Source organism: Carassius carassius, chromosome 34 (assembly GCF_963082965.1).
Source record: "Carassius carassius chromosome 34, fCarCar2.1, whole genome shotgun sequence".
In the NCBI taxonomy this organism is placed as follows: Eukaryota; Metazoa; Chordata; class Actinopteri; order Cypriniformes; family Cyprinidae; genus Carassius; species Carassius carassius.
The window spans coordinates 12,837,697-12,863,796 of NC_081788.1; the positions used below are offsets into that span (position 1 = coordinate 12,837,697).

Sequence of the window (26,100 nt, forward strand, 5' to 3'; positions counted from 1 at the left end):
GAGCCGCAAGGCGAAGCTCTCGATTTACCGGTCAATCTACGTTCCTACTCTCACCTATGGTCATGAGCTTTGGGTCATGACCGAAAGGACAAGATCCCGGATACAGGCGGCCGAAATGTGCTTTCTCCGCAGGGTGGCTGGGCGATCCCTTAGAGATAGGGTGAGAAGCTCAGTCACCCGGGAGGAGCTCAGAGTAGAGCCGCTGCTCCTCCACATCGAGAGGGGTCAGCTGAGGTGGCTCGGGCATCTGTTCCGGATGCCTCCTGGACGCCTTCCCGGGAAGGGGAGGAGACCCCGGGGGAGACCTAGGACACGCTGGAGAGACTATGTCTCCCGGCTGGCCTGGGAACGCCTCGGTGTCCCCCCAGAAGAGCTGGAGGAAGTGTCTAGGGAGAGGGAAGTCTGGGGTTCTCTGCTTAGACTGCTGCCCCCGCGACCCGGCCCCGGATAAGCGGTAGAAGATGGATGGATGGATGGATGGGTGTGTATATGTTTGTGAGGTTAAAATCAATTTAAGCAAATATTAAGCAAACATTTATGCAGAACATAACACTTCCATCTTTACTTTCCTAAACCAAAACCCTTAAACATTAAGATCACTGGCATACGGTTAGGAGAATAGATGAACGCAGACTGACCAATAGCTTGTGCTGTTGTCGAAGCAGGTAGAGAGCGGCGGTCTCGGGTGAGAGTTTGTGTTTCCTGTCCTCTAGCAGCCGGAACGCATCCACATGCTGAGGCGATAACTTGGATAAATGCAATGGAAACACCTCATTCCTCAGTTTCTGGAAAACACAGAAACCAACACCAAATCAGCATATTAACATGATTTCTGAAGGATCACATGAGACTAAAGACTGGAGTAATGATGCTGAAAATTCACAGGAATAAATTACATTTAAAAAAATATTAAATTAGAAAATAGATATGTAAGTAGTTGTAATATTGACCTTTGTACTGTATTTTTAAAAGCAAAAAAAAGAGACAAAAATGCCCCGAGTATGAGACATGCACATTTTATCTTCTGATCTTCAGTGATGTTATAAAAGAAAATATAAAAATGTATATAATATATACACTGTGGCCCCATTGACATTTGGAAACTTATGTTATCTCTATATTAGACACTAAATATCAGACAAGTGACATCTGCAAATAATGTTAAAGCTTCACTTTTATGTGCCATTTCCGCTAGGTTAAAGATGAAAATATAACTGTTTTTATTTATTTTTCTACAGAATAAAATATGTATCTTACAGCTAACAAGCATATCATCAACCTTTATAACAATCTAGGTAGCTAGTGTGTCTGTGTTTACACTGTGTGTTCTTTATTAGCAGAGTGACTCTTTTGTGGGTCTTGTCAACAAGTGCTGGTTTCCTGTTAGGGCTGACTTTAGCAGGTGGCCAATGAGTTCAAAGCAACATTACACCATCATGTTCTTTACACATTACCAGGGGCTATTACCACTCTGGAAAGCAAACAGAAGCTTATCAGTACAGTAGGTCTGTTTGTGCAAGTGTATGTGTGTCCATAAACTGGTTTGGGTTATACAGAAAACACTAACGCCTGCTCCATTCGATTGTAGAGAACAAACAGGCATGAAAACAGAATGCTGTTATATTAAACTGATGTAAATGGACAACACACAAACATATACGCAATGATTTTGCTTGCTGCTGTTAGTCCTGCTAGCAGGAGGCAGAACCAGATGTTTGCTTCAGCAAAAGCTCTTAGTATCCGAAAAGCTTACAGATTCAAATGGCTGTCAGCCTCACATGATCTGACTGAAATATTGTGGGTGAACAAACTGAACATTCAAAAAACACTTCACTCAGTATGAATAGAAGCACATAATCGACGTGACATGCCAAGTCAAACTCAAATGTGGGCCAGCTGTTTCAGGTACAATGGGCCGGTCAAACTGCAAAGGGAAATAATTTGTCATCAATTTTAATTTTAAAACAACTGGTTATACAGCCACATAACATTTAAACTGCATTAAACAAACATATTCATATGTGCCATTAAAAAAAAACATTTTGGGTGCAAACCCACATATTCAAATGTGCAATTAAAAAAGTCAATTTTGGAACAACATAAATCAGTGATGTCAATCTGTGTGTGTGTGTGTGTGTGTGTGTGTGTGTGTGTGTGTGTGTGTGTGTGTGTGTGTGTGTGTGTGTGTGTGTGTGTGTGTGTGTGTGAACAATACATTTAGAACGAAATGTGCAAATTACAAAAATTCACATTCAAAATTGACAACTGATAACTGATTTGTGTGTGTGTGATGAAAACATTTTTCAAACACAGTCTTTGCAAATGAAACCATCGTCATCACAGATACCATTCTCTTCACCAAAGCTCTCATGAAACCAGGCAGAACATGGATCACATTTTACCCATTCCTCAGTAGCCTTAGGGTCATTTGGGTCACTATAGTGTGTGTTGCAGGCTTTGCAAGGTGATTTGTTTCTCTTGCCCTGCTTTTTTTCCCTTTTGGTTGCTTGCTGCCTGGGTACTTGCTGGGCTGGTTGCTTGCTGGATTACTTTTTTGTTTAAGCTCCCTTTCCGCCTCCTCTGGAAGGTAGGGCTTCCGCCCTGATGCATGTTCACTGCCAGTCACCTTTCCACTGATGAGTCTTTGCAGTGTGGATCGTGGCACACCCCATGCTCGTGATAACAGGTGCACACTCACTGTAATTCCTTTCTTCACTCCCTTCCTGTATTCATCTAAGGCCTCCTTCATCCTCTCCTCTTTCCACAGATTGTAGTTGTTTGGCCTTACTTCCCCTCCCTGTTTTATCTTTGTATCCTTTCCTCTCTGGTCCTTGCTCCTCCTTTCTTTTCTCTCTTTCTGTCTCCTCTCATTTCCTCTGCATTCCTTTCTCCTCACATGTTCTCCGACTTCCTGTCTCCTCTGCTTGTCTCCTCTCTCATCCTTCCTCCTCCTCTCACTTCCTCTCCCTTTCCTTCTCCCTCTCTCCTCTCCTCTCGCTTCCTTCTCGTTTGCCATTCATGGTGGTCATGGTGAGTGTGTGTGTGTGTGTGTGTGTTTATGAGTGTGAGGGAATGTCACACACACACACAATTACCATGACCCCCCCCCCCCCCAACAGTAATAATGGTAGTAGATATTTTATTTACACACACACACACACAAACACATGTGTGTTTGTGAGTGACACAGATGATGGCCCATTTTAGCTGAAACCATGTGGCCCATTTTACCTCAGTGGGTTAAGGTAAATTGGGCCGCCAAGAAAAACATCACTTTTTCAAAAAATATGTATATACCAAACTAACAACATTATTTCTGATTGATGCCATCAAGACAGATATTATTCATATTTTTTATGTGCATGTTTTTTTTTTTTATAGATTTATCATCCTTATAATAGTTTAGTTACATTTGGTATGCCAGGCTACTTACCATGCAGCTCTCTGGTGCAGTCTTGATAAGAATTATTGCCCCGCCCACCATAGCAACCATAAACCAATTAAATCACCTGTTACTTGTCAAGCACAGTTATGACAATAGTTTGAAATATTTTGTAATCATTGGTTCTAAATTCCAGAGGGGCTAGGACCCCCAAACCTTAAAAAACATTTTACCTGATATCACATTATCTCTGACTAGGCAGGACTGATATTGGATTGACTATATATATATGACGCCAACAGTGCAAAATACTTCATGAAACCTGTAATACCTACATATGAGGCATTTGAGATCTCCAGATAGTCACACCTGCCTAGGCACACGCTCTTAAGTTGAGTTAACCTAACGGTTATCTTAGCTCTTCAGATCACAGGAAGCAGAAGGAACAAAAAGCATGTTTACTAATTCATGGCAGCAGTCAGGTGTAACGGGGGGTGGCCTTTGTTCTGGAGAAGATTCAGAAACGTTACACTGAGATCCTGAACCATGGATAATCTACACAGCTAAAATTAGACTGTTGTGTGAATAGCTGTTAAGGGAAAATGATCTGATCATTGACAAATATGTGAAAACAAATAGCTTTGAATAGCCTGGTGACCCCCAGGCAGGTTGTGTTATGCTTTCGTGCAACTGTGTCTTTTGGCTGTGGTTGGCTGGAAGTTGTCAGAGTGTTTGAGAGAGTGTATGTGTGTGTGTGTGTGTGTGTGTGTGTATGGGAGTCAATGATTGCGTCACAACTGATCTGATAAAACTGTCTGTCTCGTTGACGTGGCTCATATGATATTTTCTAAAAATAATCATTCAACTGGCCTAAAAATAAATAAAATAAGAGAATGAATGGACAAATTTCAAATACAGCATATGTAGAAATGTGTAATACTTCCATCACTTATGTTGTCTAAAGCCAAATTATTTGATGCTGGCATGGACCCCAGAATATTATGATCCCCTTGCTAAAATAAAGACCATTTCTATGGTGAAAAACATTATACAACTGTGGAAAATATTACCATTAAAATTATTTATATTTTTATATCTCTATTTTAACATATAATTATTAATACAATTGATTGAGTTTTTTTTCATATCATTTTAACTTAGTTATTTCATTGTAATAATTTATTTTTTATTATATTTCATTATTATTTTATTACTTGATAATATTTCCACCCACTATTTTTCTCATAGCTTTTCCTTATTTCATTAAATTTCATTCCTGGTCCCGATTTAATTCAATCACAGAGTGGACAGTCAGTCCTTAAAAACAACTTTTAATAAAAAAGTTTATAATGTCCAATTCAAGAGCCACACACAATGAAAATGGTGCTTAATATAATGAGAATATAATAAAAATGACTACTGGAAATATTATAATAACATTAATGGTGTGCTGCATTAACGTGAAACTCTTATCGGGCGATAAAAAAAATATTAATATTATAATAAAAAATATAATCTATTCTCAAAGTTGGGTTGGGAGCTGGGTCTAGACTACGCGAGCTATGATGACTATCACCTTGATATTTTAGCGCGGATGAATACCTAGCCGAATCTGTATGGGGCGAGAACGAGTCTTTAAACCTGTGTGTATGCCTACTGTGTGAAATTACCACATCAAAGGTGACGTGCTAGCATGGATGCAGCTAAAATGCGGCCGGGTTTGCTTCAGGGAAATTTTTAATATTTTTTTAAAGAAGCTTCCTAATGGAAACCTCGACAAGACACACGCCTGTTTCACACATAATCCGTCTGCAGTGCTTATGCAGTCCGTGTGCTTTTCGTATGTGGTGCAGAAGCAGCACGGACTCACACTCATTGTGCTTTCACACAGGACGCGTTTGCAGTCCTCTACTCGGTATGTGAACGATCGCTACACTGCTGCAGACGCAACGCTCCTGGAACGCACTGACGAGCCGCAACCGCATGAACGCTGGAATCCGTTAACATGGGTGTGTAAAAAAAATACGAAACGCATACGTACTGCAGACGGATTACGTGTGAAACAGGCGCAAGGTTGTTTGCACCTTGTGCAATGTGGAATTCGTTTACAGCTTTCTCAAGCAGTTTGTGATGCATTATGGAAACAGGAGATGAGCCCCTGGTCTAATGCACTACCTGTCTTGAGAAACCCGTTCTAAAAGAATTAACGTTAATTTTAATCATTATTTTATTTGGGTAACACACATATTCTGAATGCCTTCGGCAGAATTCAAATGAGCCATTTTAATCTAGATTAATTCCAAGATTACAGTGAGATTAATCTAGATTAAAAAAATTAATCTATGTTCACCACTAATATATATATATATACTTACTATATGAAGGAATGTGGCACTCCAGGAGCTGAATTTGACACCCCTGATTTAAACTGAAATGGTAAATTTTTAGTTATAAGAATTTAAACTAAAACTTTTTTAAGATGATTTTTTTACAATTATTATTACTGTACAATTCTTATTTCAAAATAATTATAATAGGTAATACAGATCACCTTTTGGACCCAATTTCATTAATTCACTGAGCAGAGTCAGTCCTAAAAAAAAAAAAAATTAAAAACATCACAAGTTTTTAATGTCCAACTCAAAAGCCCTACACAGTGAAAATAGCTCTTAATAAAAATGTTTTAGTAGAATGTGCTGCAAAGAACTACCTTTATAAGAGTGTAAAATCACACAACTGTCAGAGATCCGTCACTTGCATGGCTGACCACTCAGTGACCTTTCAGCTGCTGTGTGCTGAAAGAGTTGCTGTAGATCAGAGAAAGAGCTAGTGCACTGCACAGCCACTGGCCTCTAGAGAGTGAGCGGCAGGGTATTTACAGCCCTACTCATCCCCAGCTGCATGGCTCCAACACCCTGCCAACAGGCAATTGGGCAACACAAGCTCACCCCTCCAGCAACCCACCACACTAGCGTCCATAACGCAAACAGACATCTGGACATCAGCAGCCCTCAAAAGAGAGAGAATAATGATCAGGCTGAGAGAGAGCAAGAAAAAGACCAACACCTATCATCAATGTGTTCACCTCTGGAATTTATAAACAAGTCCTCCCTAGTCGAGTTAAAATCAGAAGAAAAAAAATACAGAACAATGATTCAAAGACTATTTTTATTCTCAATTACAATTTCCTTCAGAGTGTTTGAGGTCAACTTCCACTTCACTCAAAAAATGATGATATAATAACAAACATTTAACATGTGACATGTTTTATAATTTGTATTATATTATTTAAATTAATTTCGTAATAAATCGCACTTGATTTGCCATTTAATAATACATTTAATAATACATTTTTTTCTACTCCTAAAAGTTAAATATTTATTTATCATAATCATATATCCCCTCGTTTATGAACATCAATCATAAACTAAAATGGTAAATTGTTAATTATTAAAACTTACACAGTTATTACTGTCAAATTCTTAATTCAATATATTATAAATTAATTATTATTATTTAATAATAATAATAATAAATTATAGCATAATATTTTATTTTAGAGTTGTTTATAATTATAATAGAAATATTAACAAGCATCTGGCATATGTAAAACTCATCCCAGGTCCATGAATGCATTAATAAATAATAAATATAACACTATTCCCATACAACAATAAACAATTGTATGGGATGGGAACAGATTAGCAAGCCATCATGCCAGTTCAGCACCAAACAACTGACCGTCCCTTTGGCCCAATGTCTATCTTCAAGACAAAAAAGGGTCTGAAAAGTCCAGCATTGTGTCAGCTTTGCAGAGCTCAGCTTGTCCTCTCCTCATTATCAGTATTAATTAGTGTGTTTGGCTGTCGGTTAAGACTTTTCTCCAACAGCCAGGGGGCCATTTCTATTGGGTCAAGTCTGGAATCCTGCCAGCCTAGGAAAACATTTGACAAAAGGCTCGACTGCATGTCCTGTGAAACTCTGCAGACAGAGAGAGTGTCACTCTAGAAGGCGGCCACCCCTCCGCACCATTTTCCTAATTGGTTGTCAGTGAGGGCAATGCTAATTAAATCTAGCCAATTACAGCTATGCTATTCAATTAGCCTTTGCTACTCCCACCCACTAAAAGGCAGAGATAGAGAATCTGCACTTGTCTATTTGGTGCGCTACTCAAAATAACATGGGATCACCTTAAAGAGAGAACAGCACTTGGAGAAAAGGAGAAGAAAAAAAAGATAAATTCTACTCTGTGTTGTGCAGCTGGGATCTCTGGTCTTATTTTACAAAAATATTTTATAGTACAACATTTTGTGACATTTATCAGATATATAGACCAGAATTTAAAGTTTGGGGTTGGTAGACTTTTTAATGTCTTTGAAAAAAGTTTCTAACGCTCACCAAGGCTGTATTTATTTGATATTTTGAAAATGTAATTTATTCTTGTGATGGCAAAGCTTTCAGCATCAATACTCGAGTTACAAGTTTGTACACACTCTGTTTACTACCATTTCAACTAGTGGTCAACCGAGGGCCAATATATCGGACGATATTTGGCATTTTTCAAATATCGGCCGATAAGTTCTTCTGCTTGGCCGATGTGTTCGATGCAGACTTTTATTTTGACGGCAATGAGAATGGCAGACCCTGAGTGCACACAGCTGAGCTTACATTCTACCTCTTGTTCTGTCTAATACAGATAGAAGTCCGTCTAATAATCAGATAGAATGGCTGATCAAAGGAATTCATATATACAAAAAGTATTATAACGATTGCTTTTATATTATTAGTAATAGAAAGGCAAACATTATAATACTTTCTTGTTTGCCTGTCAGCATTAAGCAAAAACGCATTTATCATTTAAACAAATTTTTGAATGACGTAAGAACATTTAATTTCACAAACCTTGCAAACTTCGTTGAATCCAGCTGTGAGATCTTGTGAACTGTGCATTTTCTCTGTTTGATGGTCGATCCGTGTGAATTTAATGCTTTAAACTTTAAACTCTCTTCAAATTATGCTGCACTTTACGCATTTGCCCACTGTCATATTCATGTCATTTTCTCTGTGTGCTGTATTTAAAATGAGGGTTACCCTGGTGTAATGATAATAAACCTTTGTATTCATCCGGAAGAAGGAGGCGGGAACCGGCGGCAATCAAAACAACATTTTAATAACAAAATAAACACAAAAACGCGGTGCCTGGCGGTGGCACTGGACGGCCCTCGGCGGACGGCACGACACTCCTCCGCCGCCCGGTGGACGGCGACGGCTCCTCCGGTTTTGGGCAGCCGGCAGGAGTCCCCCGTTCCCTGCTCCTCCCCGTTCCGGCGGAGGCAGCAGGCTCCGGCCACCTGGCGAACGGCGCAGACTCCTCCGCTCCCTCACGGACGGCAGCCGTCTCTCCACATTGTGGGCGGCCGGTAGCGAGCTCGCCCGTCCCCGGCAACTCGCTCCAGCCCACCGCCTCGAGCGTCCATGGCAGCACACTCCTCGCCAGCTCGATGGCACCGCGGATTCACCACAGCGGCGAGGGATCTTCAGCAGCGCGTCCCTCCTTCTCCCGGGTTTCGGCACCACTGTAACGCTATCAACCTTCATATTCATCCGGAAGAAGGAGGCGGGAACCGGAGGACAATCAAAAACATTTTAATAACAAAATAAACACAAAAACAGCGCACCAGCCCCTCACGGACGACTGGTGCGCGCAAATAAAACCCAAAACACAACTAAAAGCCCAGGCCTGGTCCTCTCTCATCCTTCACTGTCGTCGCTCCAGTTTTATATCCTTCCATCTCCTCCATGGGCCTCGAGACCGGTGGGTCGAACAGGTGTAGCTCATCTCCAATCACTCCACCGGCCTCGCTCCCACGTCCCTCGGCCCCGCCCCACTCGTCACACCTGGCTTTACTTGAAAAATATGATTACCAAATATTTTTTTTATTAAATATTTATTTATTTGTGAAAAATACTTAATCATCTAAAGTATAAGTATATTTATCTTACACATTTATTTTTTTAATCCAATGTCAAATTATTTAAATTTTCTTAAATATTAATTGAAAATAAAATAAATATATCTGCTTTATATCGGCTATCGGCCCCCCTGCTTTCCAAGATATTGGCATTGCCATCGGCTGTCAAAAAATCCATATCGGTTGATCACTAATTTCAACAAAAAATGTAAAATAATACTAATAAAAAAACATTCAATAAACTAAAAATACAAAAATACAATAAAACAAAGGCAAGTATGGGAATTATATAAAATGTATATAAAATCTTATATTTTCATTTCTTGAAAATATCCCTTACCTAGATTACAGCAAACATTTAATCAAATTTATAATTATAAAACTAAATGTCAGCTATTTTAATCATTTAAATCTCTAGGTCAAAAGACTTCTGTCAAATGTTGGTCAAATTCTGTCAAGTGTGTTCAAAATTTTGACTGATGTTTGAGTCTAGCCTGTCATGCCACAATCCTGTTTTCTTGCTCTAACTCTCTACTTTTTCTTTCTGCTGTTCTAAAAATAATAAAATATAACTATTATAAGTGGGGTGGTGTAAATAAAGACCTGTTCAATAAGACCTATGCAATTATTTCAAAGTGAGAAATGTACTTTTCTTTGTAGTGGCTTCTGTCTTGTATCAGAACACAGTGAGGAAAAAGGAAGGACGAAGATAGCAAAAGAAAAACAAAACCCCTTATAAAGCTTGTAGGTGACCTTATTCCTTTAGCTGTTCCGTGGCATCACAAGCAGTCTATTAAAACCTCATAAAATTGCTCAAAGCCATAATGTCCTTTAACAGGCTATGAAAAAGTAAAGATGAATCCAAAGGTGCGAAGATAAAAATATTAAAAAAGGAGCAGCTAAACTTTTAAAACCATTATAAATAATTTTTCGGTGAAAATATTATCACTTATGGTGGTGGCTGTATGGCAATAATTTTCATAGAAAAAAATTACTTAAAACTGCTGTCTTTTCCTCACATCAATTAGTGTTTTGTTACAAAAAAACTTGGAATACAGTACCAGATCTACACAGCACTTTTATAGCAAATATATAGCAAAGCATTAAAAAATTAGTGGTCTGTGTGTTTTTTTTATACTATATTCAACAATTCAGAAATTGTTTTTTTGGGTGAACTATTGCTTTAAATGAATGACCACAATTTAAAGAGATGTAAAATATCAACACTGCAGACTACATCACACCACTGATTTGCTCAGTAATAAGTTGATTAATCACAACGCATAATGAAACCAGTCTAATCTCTCGTTTCTGATCTATTTTTTTAATCACATCATTTAGACTCAATGCCTCATAATTCCAGTTCCGTTAGCCTCCAAGCAGCTGTTTCCAATCTGTCCCAGATCACTGAAGAAATCCCTGACAACATCACATCTTGAGCCAGTGCCCAGCATGCTCAGAAAATAGCATTGCTACTTTTGCCCAGAAAAGGTGGATCCAGACAAGTCTACAACAACATTTGGCAGATTCAAAAAACAAGTCATCAGCTAGTCAGCTAAATAAACAAACAAAAAAAGTTTTATCAGCTGTTTGAGATAATTTAACATTAAAAAAAACCTACAGTATGAGAGTTTATATCAGTACTGGAAAATATAAAGGCTGGCTACAGTCTTATAAAGTTCCCAGGCATTCAATATTCACAAATCAGTTAACATGTATTAACTAATTAAGCATTACTACTATGTTCATAATGGGATTTGAACACCTAACCTGAGTATTAGACTTTGAACTACCAGCAGACAAGAATTATACCTCAAATATAGTGAATTATTGAGAAGGGTTGTGCTATTGTATAAGGGTTGTACTTCATAAAAAAAAAAGATCCTATAGATCTTTAAAAACAAATCTGGAAAATGTCTTAATTAGTTCTTAATTTCTTTTTTTATCTTATTGCATGGCGGGGCTTGTCGAAGACTCACTAATCAACAATATACTGTGTCAAAAATAATGAAAAACACCACAAACGCTTTATACCACAAATGGCTTGAAGGGAGTTCTGAACTCTGAGATGCATTTTTTTAATGCAGCAAGTATTTTGAATAGTTATTTTTAAAGACCTTGTGTCAAGATTGAATGAACTGCTGCATTAATTTTCAATCTTACTGGCAATCTCTCTAGAGTGAACACATCATGATAAAAAAATGGGGTCCCTATCAGAGTTGCTTTTGTAGAATTGTCACTGATTGTCATCTGTTTGATATCTGAGAGAAAATATTCATGAGTTAAGGCTGGAATACACTACACGACTTGACTACACTACCTGAACAGATTTTTTAAAAACTGGGCATCATACATTTACTTACTTCATAAGTCACTGAAGGCAATTCTGCATTGATTCAATTCAATCAACAACGTCATACTGAAAGAACTTTTATCAACAAAAAGAATAAAAATACACTATATATGCTTAATGAAATATCAAATTACTTATGCAATACTAAGTTTAAATAGGTAAATAAAACTGATCTGCAAATCAGCAAGCACTGTGGAACCAGATAAATAAGAAACATAGAATGTTTATTAGCAAAACGATTAAGAAAGCTTGGTTTAAGATCAAATTAATAAAATACAAAGAAGTTTAAATAATCAGCAAACACTGTGGAACCAAACAAATAAGAAATGAATGTTTAAAAAAACATCCAGTCAATAGGCTTTTCAAAATCTAAAATATTGCCAAACAGGTGCCTTTGCATTTTCTTTCTAAACAATCTTCTACCATCGTCTTGTCTTTCTCACCTCATTCTTGTCAGTCACCTCGACTCACTTTCCTCACCTGATAAATAAAATCGGACTCCTGCTTCATGGTGTACTGTCGTTCGTGCACGGTTCAGCATGCTGCATTTAGTTTTTTAAAAAGTATTTTCTCTAACAGAACTAGGCTAAATGATTTTTGTTAAATATAAAAAAAACTAAATGACGGTGGGGTTGGCGTAACCGGTGTTGTGTCTTAACACCGGTATAACACCCTCTATCGTAGCAAGCCTAATGTGGAGTGTACCACAGAATTTATAGGGGCCATGGGAATACACTCTGACTTAAAGATGTTTATTTATCTATTAAAAGGTTTGTAGGTGGTGGAAGCCTAAGTAAGGCAACTGAGAAAAGGATTTCTCATTACAACACACAGGGATCATATTTAATAGTATTTTTGCTGCTTAATTTTCATAAACACTAGTCCATATCGCGTTTCGATATTGCTATACTGACCAACTTTTGATTTATCCATCCAAAGTTTGCCAAATTCCATGACATTCTGCGTTAAATTTTTATGGGTGGATTCTTTGATTCCGTCCACATTTTTTTGCATCGCGGAAATAATAGGGGGCCCCAAGTCACATACTGGCAGCCACCGTACAGAGGTGGAAAGAGTACAAAAATATTCTACTCAAGTAAAAGTACCATTACATTAATGAAATTTTACTTAAATACAAGTAAAAGTACCAGTCTAAAAAATCAACTCAAGTAAAAGTAAAAAGTAGCTCATTTAAAATTTACTCAGAGTAAAAATTACTTAGTTACATTTTAACAGTGGGAGGGAGTCAAAAATGGGACAGGCCAAGGGTGTCAAACTCAGTTCCTGGAGGGCCACAGTCCTGCACAGTTTAGATTTAACCCTAATTAAACACACCTGATCCAGCTAATCTAATCATTTAGGTTTATTTGAAAACTACATGATATGTGTGCTGGAGCAGGGTTAGAACTAAACTCTGCAGGGCTACGGCCCTCCAGGAACTGAGTTTGACACCCCTGGGATAGGTATATTAACCTCAAACTAGTTGTTTTTAATTAAAGGAATCAGTTATTTAGAATAATAAAACATTTGGGCTGTTACCAGGCAAATCATTATCAACAAACTCATCTTTTCAATACAGAGGAAATGCAAAAGCTTCATCGGACGTGGCATTTAGATGTATTTACACACTGTTTAGTGCAGGACAAGAATGCATTTAACCTGCAGTTACCAATGCATGAATAATGTTTTGATATGCCAGACATAAAATGTTGAATACTCATTTGAAATTATAAAAACTTAATTATAAAAAAAAAAAAAAATCAAAAGATACTTTAAATGTGAAATTAAAATGGCCAGTATGTGTCAGCAAGTCACTGTTAATAAGTGAGTCATTGCGATTGAACCAAATCATTTAAACGGTTGATTCATTCAGAAACGAAACACTGTCATGTTGCTCAGAGATGCAAAATTTTGCTTTGGTGGCTGTGTTTGGAATAAATTTTTGTTGTAGAAATAGAGCAAAAACCGGCAATATGGTGTCTAAAACGCAAGTCTCTTAGTTTGCTGTCCTGTTGTAAAAAAAAAAAAAAAAAATATATATATATATATAAATATAAATATATATTTAATAAATATAAATATAAATATATATATATATATATATATATATATATCATTGGCGGCTGCTGGTCTTTCAAAGAGGGGAAGCTCATTTTCGGCCTACATTATAACCCTCTGATGGTCTTCATTTGTAGTGACACTCGGGGTCTTTTTGACCCCAGACAATAACATTTCATTTTGTAATAGTAAAATATTTAAATTTTTTACAAATATAATTTTACTCTGTTCAATTATGTTTTTACTAAACTTTGTACAGTTTTTGGAGGATTTAAATCTTTTACATTTCTATAAATAAATAAATATTTATTTAAATAGGCTTTTTTTTTTTTACAAAAAAAGAAAAAAGCATTTCAGGTAAAATTCACTTCATAAAAGACCCAGATTTCTAACTTTCATACATGGGGATACCATGGATAATTTTATAAGGTTTAATGTAAGATTTTTGCCCATTTTTGGGGAAATTCAGTTTAAAAATTTTAATAAATCACTTTAACCACTAGATGGCTATAGTGTGTGTGTGTGTGTGTGTGTGTGTGTGTGTGTGTGTGCGCGCACATTTTCAATCTTAGTTACCAATTCAATTTTGTGGTGGTTCTGCATTTTACAAATATCAAGAAATATTGCCGCAGTTTGTCTTTCGAATACACTTGAGAAATCCGCGATCATGGGACTGAGCGTGAAACAGCTTCACCGACTTCTTATGGTGCAGACCGCTGTCAGTCAAAAGGAGATCGACAGATCCTCCAATCATCACGCGGAAGCCCAGTCTTCATTCACCTCCAGAGACGCTGAGCGTCCGTGGGCGGGACATAATCGCAGCATTTATCCAATGACCGTCTAGCTTCGGAGCACAGAAAAAAACTGTTCAAAGAAAGCCCCATTGAAGTCGCTCGGCTTCTTTAGGGAAATGCACTGTGACGCTGCGGGAATGTATGAGAAGAAAATCGAGTCAGCCGACTTGTAGCTGATTAACACAATACATAATACACAATAGTACATATTTGACCGTTGGTTTTTTTTTTTTTTACATTACGTGGGGTTGATGTCTTGTCGAGATTTTATAAACTGCTAGTTTGGTCTCCCTAGGCAAGCACAGCATACACACCATAATAGAGTATAAATATGGGCAGGGGTTCACTTCATTTCCTTCAAGTTCAACTTCAGAATATGACGGGGTTTCGTTTTCAGCGGTGTCTCCACCACTAACGCCTGTTTTGTCCGTCTGCATCTGTCTTGTGATTTTAGCGCCAGTTTGCCCTCCTGCCCATTTACTGACATAGCTTCCAGGGAGCGATTTTTTTTTTACTCAGTAATTAATGTGTTTTAAAATGTAGCGAAGTACAATACTTCAAACTAAATATACTTAAGTAAAAGTAAAATTACAGATTAAAAAAAATACTTAAAAAAGTAGAAGTACACAAAAAAGCTACTCAATTACAGTAACGCGAGTAAATGTAATTCGTTACTTTCCACCTCTGCCACCGTATCACAGCAACCTGTCTTTACTAACACACTTCTCAGAAAATCTCCAATACACCTACAGAGAAGTCTGTAGTGATGTGCTGTTCATTTTCCTTCTCTAATGAAGGCTAAAGGCTAGCATGTATATGTTTAGACAGGATGATTTCAGTGAGAGGCAATAGAAAGGAACTTTTCATCTAATCCACTCACATTACTGTCAATCTAGACTTATCACATCCACAGCAGGCCAGCCACCACAGATCAATTTTACTCCTCTTAAAGGAACACTCCACTTTTTTTGAAAATAGGCTCATTTTCCAACTCCCCTAGAGATAAACAGTTGAGTTTTACCGTTTTCGAATCCATTCAGCTGATGGATTCCATCCATTCAGCTGCTGATCTCTGGTCTGGCAGTAGCAATTTTAGTTTAGCTTAGCATAGATAATTAAATCTGTTTAGACAGTTAGCATCTCATTTAAAAATGACTAAAGAGTTTCTATATTTTTCCTATTTAAAACTTGACTCTTCTGTAGTTACATTGTGTACTAAGATATGAGAGTATAGTTCCTAGCCATATAAGCCTAGAAAATCGCAACTTTTCATTTTCAGTGAAAATTCAGCTTGCCATCACAGGAATAAATAACATTTTAAAATATATTAAAATAGAAAACAGTTATTTTAAATTATACAAACAAACTTTGAATGGTAGACAGCAAAAAGTAAAACACAGTATAAAAAAGGTGAAAAAATAGTCAGGAAAAACTAAAATATGTTATACTTCTAACATTACAAATGGACCACAAAGAAAAACTTCCTTTAAAAATGATAAATAATATTTATGACTACTGTAGACTGTCCCTTTCTCTCTGCATGCATTTAATTCTAGTTCAAAACACTTCATAATGTCTAATGACATTTTCATTTTCCCTCATGGGCGTCCTGTATTCAATTACAGAGGTCTAATAAATAGAAATTAGCTACATGCTTTGATGCAGCAATTGCTTTTAATGAATCATTTACTTAAGCATGAAATCAAATAAATGCGTAAATGTCTGGCGAACATGAAAATAAACAAATAAATGTTCTAGTCTACACAAAATGTGAACACAAACAAGCCGTCTGTGTCTAAGAAGTTGCCGGATGTGACACCAGATGTCCCGCTGCCATCACATGGGGTGGGTGTTTTTGGATGATTATAGGGTGAGCTTTTGAAACTTTGGCTGTCACTGAGAACATCACTGTATAACAGAGGCATTCTCCCACGCTCAGCTCTACTGAAAGGTGTTACTTCATATCAGTGTGAATCCCCACATGATTGGATCAACAGGTCCTCTGCTCTCATATGCTCAGGTCATAGGCAATAGGCACACGGAGAGCTAAATCCTGTCTTGCATGCAGCCTTAAAACTTAGCAGCATGTTCACCTAATCACAAGAAAAAAAAAGTGATTGCAACTGGCACTAATTCTCAGTTCCAAGAATAGTGTTAAATGAGGACCTGTCCCAATTCAAGCTTTGCAGTCGGCACACAAATACGGAATGAGATAGTGAACATCTTATAGGGGTGAAAAAAAGATGAAAAAAGTCCCAAACTCAAAAACTTAAACCAAGCTGCAAAAATGGCCCAGAATATAAACCAAGAAGGTCTATAATGCCTTAAGGAAGGTAATAAAAAGCTACAAAATTTGCATTTAAAATATAAATGATAAATTGAGCATTTCTGATAAAGAACTAGCCTATTTGTTTGTGAGGTTAGCTCCATTAAAACGTTCATAAGATATCGACGTAAACAACTATATATTTTTCTGGGTTTTCTCATTTTCACCGGCAGTCTATTTTTGTGTTTCAGTCAGCATACCTGGCACTAAATGTCATATAAAAACAACACAAACTGTGGTTGGACACTTTACAGGAAGGTCAGATGGCCTCGTCCGGTCTAAGTGAGTGGTTCTTGGCCAGAATAAGAAGCCGTCCACTGTGAAGTCCTTCAGAAACATAAAATGGCAAATGGGACAGCTTAAAAACTACAAGTGTGTCTTGGGACCGTAAAAAAAAAAAAAATCTCAACATAGTTTATAATGAAATACTTACAGTTATTTACATTTATTTAAATAATAATATTTTCAAAACATTCAAAATGTTAATTTATTTCAATATCTTAGAATCAGCATAAATCTGTTATTTGAAAATGTATATATTCATTTTTAAACACTTAAAACACAATCATACTGAAATATGGACAGCTGTGGAACAAGCTAGATTTAATTGATTAAAATGTATTAGATTGGTTTACATTTAATAAACTAGTATTTAAAACTTGATTATGTGTATTTAAAATACATTCAATTTATTACTATTATTTATTATTTTACTATCATATCCAAATCAAAATTTTCACAAATATATATCACACTACGCTCATTAATTTATATGACAAATGTGTAATCCAAATGGATGGAAATTCCCTGGCATATCTGAAGCATGCGGACTAGCTGGGCTGAATTCCCAGTACTGTGGGAAAGCAGGGCTAAATAGAATGTCAAGGTTATCTCTTAATAAAAGCTGTGTTTTATTCATCTCTATTAAAGCCAATTAAACAGCTGGAAATTACAGCGACATCTGTCTCCTCTACGGGAACACTGGATCAGGGTTCGATTTATTACACTAATATGAACATCGGGTTTCCTTGTGGAGTGTTACGGGATATAGGAGTTTCTTTAGACACTGTGGGTTTGGGTGCTCCCACATGTACGCAAGAGGAATATGGTGCTTAAACTCATTATGGAAGCCAGTGGGAAGTCAGAGCTAAATGACAGCATTAAAATGCCTCTGGGAGAAGGCAGTGCACATCACAACACTGAATAAAAGAGATGACGCTATAGTAATTGTATTGTATTTGCATAAAAAAGAGCAACCAACACATTATTGAAAATACAAGCATGTAGTCTGCTATTGTTGTTGTTGTTGCTGTTACATGATGTACAGTAGCAGTGTCTGACTAGGGTTGTTTTCAGATTTATCAACTCTAGGACCTGGTTTTAAAAAAATAGCGGTTTCAGGCTGCCAAAACTCCGGTTCCATCTGGACAAAATGCGTTATGGTTTAACATTTTTACATATACAGCTAAATGCGTCTCTGTGTGGACAGTGTCATTTTAATTAAAATTTGGGGTAAATGTATGTAAAAAAAATTTGAGCTTCAAAGCTTCGGCAGTAATCAACAACGAATAGGGCTGTCACATAATTTTGCTGGACGATAAATTGTCCTAGAAATTATCGCGATAAATTATAATATTGTCGTTCGAAGACCAGTTTAAACTAATATAATGATAATGGCATAATAACGCAGGTTCACCTTTTCAAAGATCAATACACTTTTATTTTATTTTATGGCAGATTCAGAGCAAGAAATACCAACATGTTGACTTTGTGTGGCTTAAAATTAGTTAATTTTGTATGTTATATTATGTTTATATGCCAGTTAGGGATGCTCATATTAACCGTTTTACCTTTTACTGAAAGTAAACATTTTGACTGATGAAGGGGCCACATATCGCGGCTTTTTTTGTGCTCAAGTTCGTTATTTCAAATGCGGTATGCGCTGCTCATAATGGAAGCGATGCGCTCGTTTTTTCTAGGCCCGCCCGCACCACATCTAGTTAAAAACATCTCAGCTTTTCAGAATGAAGCAAACGCACCAGGTCATGTGACAAGAACCAACTCAATCAGCTTCCTTCAGGGTGAAACACTGCAGTGTGTTTTACTTTTCTTCGTAAATAAATCTTGTAGCAGAGTTACAGCAAGGGTTTTTCGGTGGTGGAAATCCATTGAAAAATGCAAAAACATGGACCACGTTTAGGAGGACCACAGGAGGCGCAGCTCTTAAGAAGTCATATCTGGTTAATGATGTCACATAGTTAAAAAAAGTAAAAAGAATTAAAAAGTAAAAAGAAGGATCATTATTTTTGTATTTACACGTAAAGGCGTTCTGTAATTTTACGACAATTTACTGGTATTACTGTGTGAAAGGGGCCATTACAAATACCAATCTGACCAACTGTCACACGTTCTACCTGTACTACCACTAAAAATCAATGGAGGAGATATGGCTTCTCTCCGAGTTTTCATGTCCGTACCAGATGGGATTCCCGGAGTACTAGGAATATTGATATGAAGAACAATGCTTGCAACGTTTAATTCATAATGCGTCTGCTACATTACTTATGTGGATATTCCATATCAAACAACCGAAGTGTCTCAACTGAACAAAAAAATAAATAAAGAATGCTGCGCTGCAGAGGCGCTCACAGCTAGGTGTTTTCAGCTGGCTAAAAATGTTTTGGTGCACAAACATGCAGCTTTTTACTTCACAAAATATTAATGAATAAACTGGAGTTGTGTGGATTGCTTGTGGATTATTGCAATGTTTTTTTCAGCTGGTTGGACATTCATTCTGACGGCACCCATTCACTGCACATGATCCATTGGTGAGCGAGTGATGTAATGCTAAACTTTTCAATATACTATCTATATCTTCAATTGCCTGAGAGTGAGTAAATTTCCAGCAAATTTTCATTTTTGAATGAACTGTTCTTTAAGTGTGAACACACAAACACTCCTACACAGTGAAACATCTGTCCACACGCATAAATATAGCTTCCAGTATTATCTTCCAAATTCATTTGTATGCAAACACCAGCCACTGACTGGCATCTGTCTTCTCTTGCTGTTAACACACTCCCTCTCCTTCGCGCCACCTTTCTTCTCTTCATCTCTCACTCTCCATCTTTATTTCCCTCTGTGCTTCCTTCCTTATCCCTGTCCTCCTCTCACATGCACACACATACTTCATTATTCACAAGCATGTCCATTTCCTCAGCAACTGCACACTTCTCTGGATGGGCTTATGCTGCTGAATGCTGTCTGTCACAAAGCTCAGCACACATACAGAGTGGACACTAATAAATCTAAATCTAACACTAAATCCTCTTCACTGAAGATGAATATATTCTCAAAAATAAAGCATTTTAGGCAGAATAAAAGAACAATGGCAAGCACCTGCCTGATGAGATTCATATGATGGGCATAGAGCCACTGAAAGGACATGTACGATCATAATGCACTTTAACCCCTGTTGAACAACACTATAACGAGATTCCGGTTGAGCATGTCCCTCTACTGGACAGCACAAATAAGTGAGGGGGGTGCCAGTTATGTAATCCGGACATGACTGCAGCTGTTCATACAAGTAAGGCAGGGATGGTGGGAATGAGGCAGAGAGAGAGAGAGAGAGAGAGAGAGAGAGAGAGAGAGGAAAGACACGTGCTCTGTACTGCCAGCAAGGCACTAAGCATCACCAGAATCCAGATATTGTAGCACAGTCTAAAAAACATTATAGGTCTTTAATGATAATATTAATACAATTTAAAGTCATATCTACCTAATGAAACCTTTCATACTGGAGTGGTTCTTTGTGTTGAGGTACAAGGATCTTTTTCTGCTATTGTTGTAATTAATCTGATGACAGTTACAACAATTTTTCTCACACACCATCTGCTTCACGTAACCCAAACAAGGTGTGATAGATTCAGAACATATTGATTGAACCAAAAACATCTGAAGCATCACAGTGTGTGTGTGACGTAATATTCAAACCTACCTCCTTCATTCACTAATTACAAGTGAATATTAGGAATATAAGTATAGGAGAGTGCAGCAATGCACGTCCACATTTTCATCAAATGCAAAAATGCCTGTCATAAAGAACTTTTTCCATAAAGATTTTATCCTTGAACTTTGCTTTTGTAACAAAACAAATAATAAAAATTGTGGGGTCCCAAGCATGACATGCTTCATGGCCATGATTTAACTATATTAAAAATAAGGAATTAATTACTACAATGTGGCATGATTTAACTAAAGTGAGGGAATACATGTATAAAACATAAAACAACAAATGAATATGAAATTAATAGAAATATATACACACAAGTATTTAAGTTTTTGAGAGTATTGCAGTACTTCATGGGAGGAAAATGTAGAATTTTTTAGCATGATTTACTTGTAATTCTCTGACTGGTGGAGACTTTTCTGCAGCATCATGGGTAATGTAGTTTTTCACCAGGAATTCTGCTATTAAACATGATTTTGAAAAATTTACCGAAATAATATTAGGTTATGACATCAACAAAAGCCTATACCACTGAATAACAACCTAGCGCACAGTACGCCTGTTTTAAAAGTTTTGTAAAAAAATTTCTTTAAAACTGTATTTCCCTATGGAGATAATAAATTGGATTTTTATCTCTATAATGCCTGAAGAAAGCTGATTGGTCGATGAGAACATGCAGTCTCAAACCTTTCACTAGCTACTGTCCAGGGCTGCATTTCTCAAAAGCATCATAAGCTTAGTTGATCGCAGAAACCAATGGTGGCAATGCTTTTAGAAAAATTGCAGCCCAGAGCTGTGGCATAAAAAGCAGCAGACAAGGAAGAGGGAGAGTTGAGACTGAAGCTGTGTGTAAAGGGTGTTATCTTCTTCTTAATATTCTATGAACTCTGAGAGAACACATTTCATGTAACTGAAACTGTTTATGTGGCATAAAGCGCTTTACCACAGAACAGCAGTACCATATTCATTCGAATACAAACTTAATCATAAACGTTGAAGTTCAACAGCATCACTATTACCATACACATCAGCATACTAGATGTTGTATTGTCCTGTTCCATTTCAGATTTACCTATACTACAACAAATGCTCAAAAGTTTGCATGATGGTTACAGGTCCAAGCTCCTAGAACTGAACTTTTTCTGAGAATACAATACTATATAATCACTGTACCCCTGAGTGAGACATCTAATACCATATATAGCATACATCTTGGAATTAATGTACTATATGTCCATATGTACAGGAAAAAACAACTGCTTAGACAATAAAGTTAAAAAGCACTACAAAAGAAATTTGTACAATTATTGTTTTATTAAAACATGTTCTTATTTTAATCTATACCTTCCAAATACTATGATGTAACAGATGAGGTCCTATCACATCAAACTACAAGGAGATATATTACACCAGTGTTACACCATGTCATTATAGACTGTATTAATAATTTTAAAGCACATGGGTGTTTGTATGTGTGAAATGGCATTGTTTTGGAGACTAGACCAAATAAACCAACTGGTAAAGCATAGGCCTAATGCATACAATCCCCTAGACAGATATTCACTGTTAAAACAGATAGATCCAGCATCATTTGTTAAGAAGCTATCATGGTATCAATTACTATTTCTACATTACTTCAAATAGCACCATGGCACATGTATGTAATTTTCTGATAATGCCAGTATAACTATTCAAGTGAATAAATTGTATACATTTTGTATAGGACTACCATATAAAATACAACCTAACATTTCTCAGTAAAATGCCCTTGTCCAGAGTTTAGTTAATTAGTTAAAATCTACCTTGTTGACTCTTGTGTGAATGTGGTTTTATTGTGTTCAATTGTTTGCACGACAGCTATAGCAAATTATTGTGATATTGAATTTTAATTAAAGGGCAGAATAAGAAGAAGAAGAAAACATTCTGATTTAAGGGTCTGAACCGGAATCCAACATTCAAAGGGAAAACACATTGGTGTAATTGGACTTTTGGCTCAAAACCTCATAGCTACTGAGGTTCAACCCCTGTGACAACTAGCCCCGGCCTCACCTATCACTTCTAGGCTTTTAAATCAAGTATACATTAAAATGTTACCAAAGCAAAGAATTGTAACTGAAGAGCTCATAAGTGCTGAGAAAAAGAGGGCTATATCTTTAATAGCCGGCTACACATTCAGCAGTGCTGCATTCTAAAATCTACCCCAATACAGCCATGTGTTTCACTGGCAGAAAGATCCTGAATAAGGTTTTTTTTATTATTTATTTTTTTTAGCTAGTTTAATACAGCTAAGCGGACTACTCTATATATTTTTAAGGTTATAGTGCAGATGAACGCACAAGCCATAATGACATGTACAGCCAAAGCAGCTGCGTAAACACCTAACCGACTAAACAACCGTTTCGTAACGCATTTACAAAAACATTTCTGATTAAAACATCCAGCATCTTCCTTTTCACCACAACATGCTCTCAGATCAGCTGAGCGCGTGCACGAAAACAAGCGATGGACAGCGACTCTGTTACCTCTTCCGCCGCTCTTCCGTTAAAGGATGATTCCCGTAAAGACAGTCGCGTCCAATTGTGTCATATTAAGCGGCGGCTGACGGCTCCGGTCCACTGTCCGTGCTATCCGGGCTTAAACGGTTCATTAGCGACCGTCGGGAAGAGAAAAGCGCTCGAGACGAGCGGGCGGTACTGAGGAGACCGCACGTGCGCGCGCACTCACTCACGCACACACATACACACACACACACACACACACACACACAGAGACACACATTCTGCTTGAAGAACGCAGCACACGAACACACAGCCTTTAGCTTGCGCTTTAAGCGCACTTCGGCTATATTTGTGTGCTGGATCAGCGCAGAAGATGTGAACATCAATGGCCTATTCTCTCTCTTTCCCACACACACACACACACACACACACACACACACGTTTGTTTTTGTGAAAAGTGGGGACATCCCATAGGCGTAATGGTTTTTATGCTGTACAAACTGTATATTCTATGGCCCTTCACCAACCCTACACCTAACCCTAACCCTCACAGGAAGCTTTGTGCATTTTTACTTTCTCGAAAAAACTCATTCTGTAGGCCTATGGTTTAAAAGCGTTTGTTTTGAAAAACTGGGACATGGGTTATGTCCTTAAAGTCACCCTCTCCTTGTAATACCTGTGTCATACCCATGTCATTATACAGAGCTGTGTCCTGATATGTCACAAAAACAAGAGCACACACACACACTTAGAGAAGCACGCACAAGTGCAAAGCCAGTGCAGCTAACAGCAGGACAGTCGTGCGTTGCATTCTCCCTCTGGCTCCTTTTTTGCATAGCCTACAGCAAAATAATCCAAACACATCAATTCTCATTCATGTCCGCAGGTCAGCACGAAATACAAATTCACACTATTTTCTAAATTATTATTATTGATATTATTAAGATCAATTAATCCATGTATATTTATTTACTTATTTTATTTATTAATTCATTTAGACCTCATAATGTTTAATTAACATAACTCGTCTTTTTGGTTAAAACCAAGGCAGACCATCTCTCTTGTGATATATGCTGGACTTCTGTCACTTTATCGTTTAAACTCCACTCCTTTCTTACAATCGATTGCAAGCACACATTCAGATCTGCCTACAACCAATCAACAACCGACGGAGAGAGCAAAGTCCCCTCACAATTTTTTTTCCCCAATAATCTTGTTCACTCGACTGTACATCACAATACCGAAGATATGTTGCTATGTCTGTTTTATCGTGACTTACAACAACGATATACTTCGCATTGTAGGTCATGACACTTTTTAATGTTAATAAAAGTTGTCTCCTCCTTGCTCGAAAAAAATATTTTTGTTCAATACCTTAACTATCCACTCTCTTTATGACCCAGAAATCAATTTGTTCAGACATACGCAGATATACTCTAAATGAATATTTACTTACAATTGATATCACACATATGTTTTCACATAACCCAAATGCTGCAAATGAAAGTGGTCTCATTCAGATTTCTAGAAACCGGAATAGGCATCTTTACAGAGCTAAGATAAGGCTGTTCTGTGCCTGCTCAAAACTTGGTGTAAAGACGTAATGCTGCATATAAAACAGACTACAATAATTCCTCTCTGACCTACCTCAGCCCTAACAGAAAACTATTCCTATTGGACAGCGAGTGTAGACAATATGATCTTCTTTTGTAAGAAAGTCATACAGGTTGAATAAATAAATGATGAAAATTTTTTTAATTCTTGTGTGAATTATCCATTTAATGCCTTTATAATACTTATATAATGAAAATGACATCGGACAAGAAATGACAAGAAATCTGACTTATGTAGGAATATTCTTTTGTGCATATAAATAAAAGCACGGCTATATACAGAGGTATTCAGAAGTCTGAATGCCAAATAAATAGGATGTCTGAATTAGCACCATTCAATAGAGATTCTGTGTGCAATCAAAAGACAATTCAATATCCAGTGAGGCCATGGGTCAAAGAATATCCAGGTTAAAGGACAACGCCAGCATGGTGGATGTATTACATCCGGGAATATATTTATACTACACACCTAGATACTTAAAGAACATGCTTCATCAGTGGTCAAGAATTTTGTGTATTATATGCTTAGATATCTGGAATTTGACTGCAGAAGATGGATTTTTTTATGAGGATCCCTTGTGAGAAACCCAGTGAACCCTCTCTCTCTCTCGTTTTCTCCGTGCGTGCTTACTCTTTCCACCAGCAGTGAGTGAATCCGACCAATGGTTTATCTCCCACTGTGCAGTGGCAGGACCATTCCCAGCAGCCCTGGCCAATCAGAAATCAGGGATGCAGAAGCAGCAGGGTATTAAGGTGGATTATTTGGACAGTTCAGGGTTTCCCCAGACTTGGCAATGAAACAATAGGACAGGACTGCCCTCTGTGCCCCTCACCGGTATTGCACACTTACTAAAAAAATGCCAGAAGAAACAAATGAATGCTGTGCATAAATACAGCAGCGTGCCCAGCAAAAACCACAAGATTCAATAAAGAAATATCATGGAAATAACCCTTAAACTAGACAGAAAACAAGCTTGACTTGTATGGATACTCATTAGACTGCTGCCTGGCAACCGCAGCAATTATAAAGAGGGCAGTCATTCTCCTCTTTCTCTCCCTGTCTCCCTCAATCTCTCCCAAAAGAGCCCTCTG

The 26,100-nt window shown here is 37.3% G+C and overlaps 1 protein-coding gene across 1 annotated transcript in view; it reads right to left on the minus strand.

The window, feature by feature from the left end:
- The window catches only part of LOC132114422 (RIMS-binding protein 2-like), a 166,217-nt gene that overhangs the window by 139,326 nt on the left and 791 nt on the right, over positions 1-26,100 (minus strand). The window contains exon 2 of the mRNA XM_059522523.1: positions 639-785. The gene's annotated coding sequence lies outside the window, so the exon portion shown is untranslated. The remainder of the gene's footprint in view (positions 1-638; positions 786-26,100) is intronic.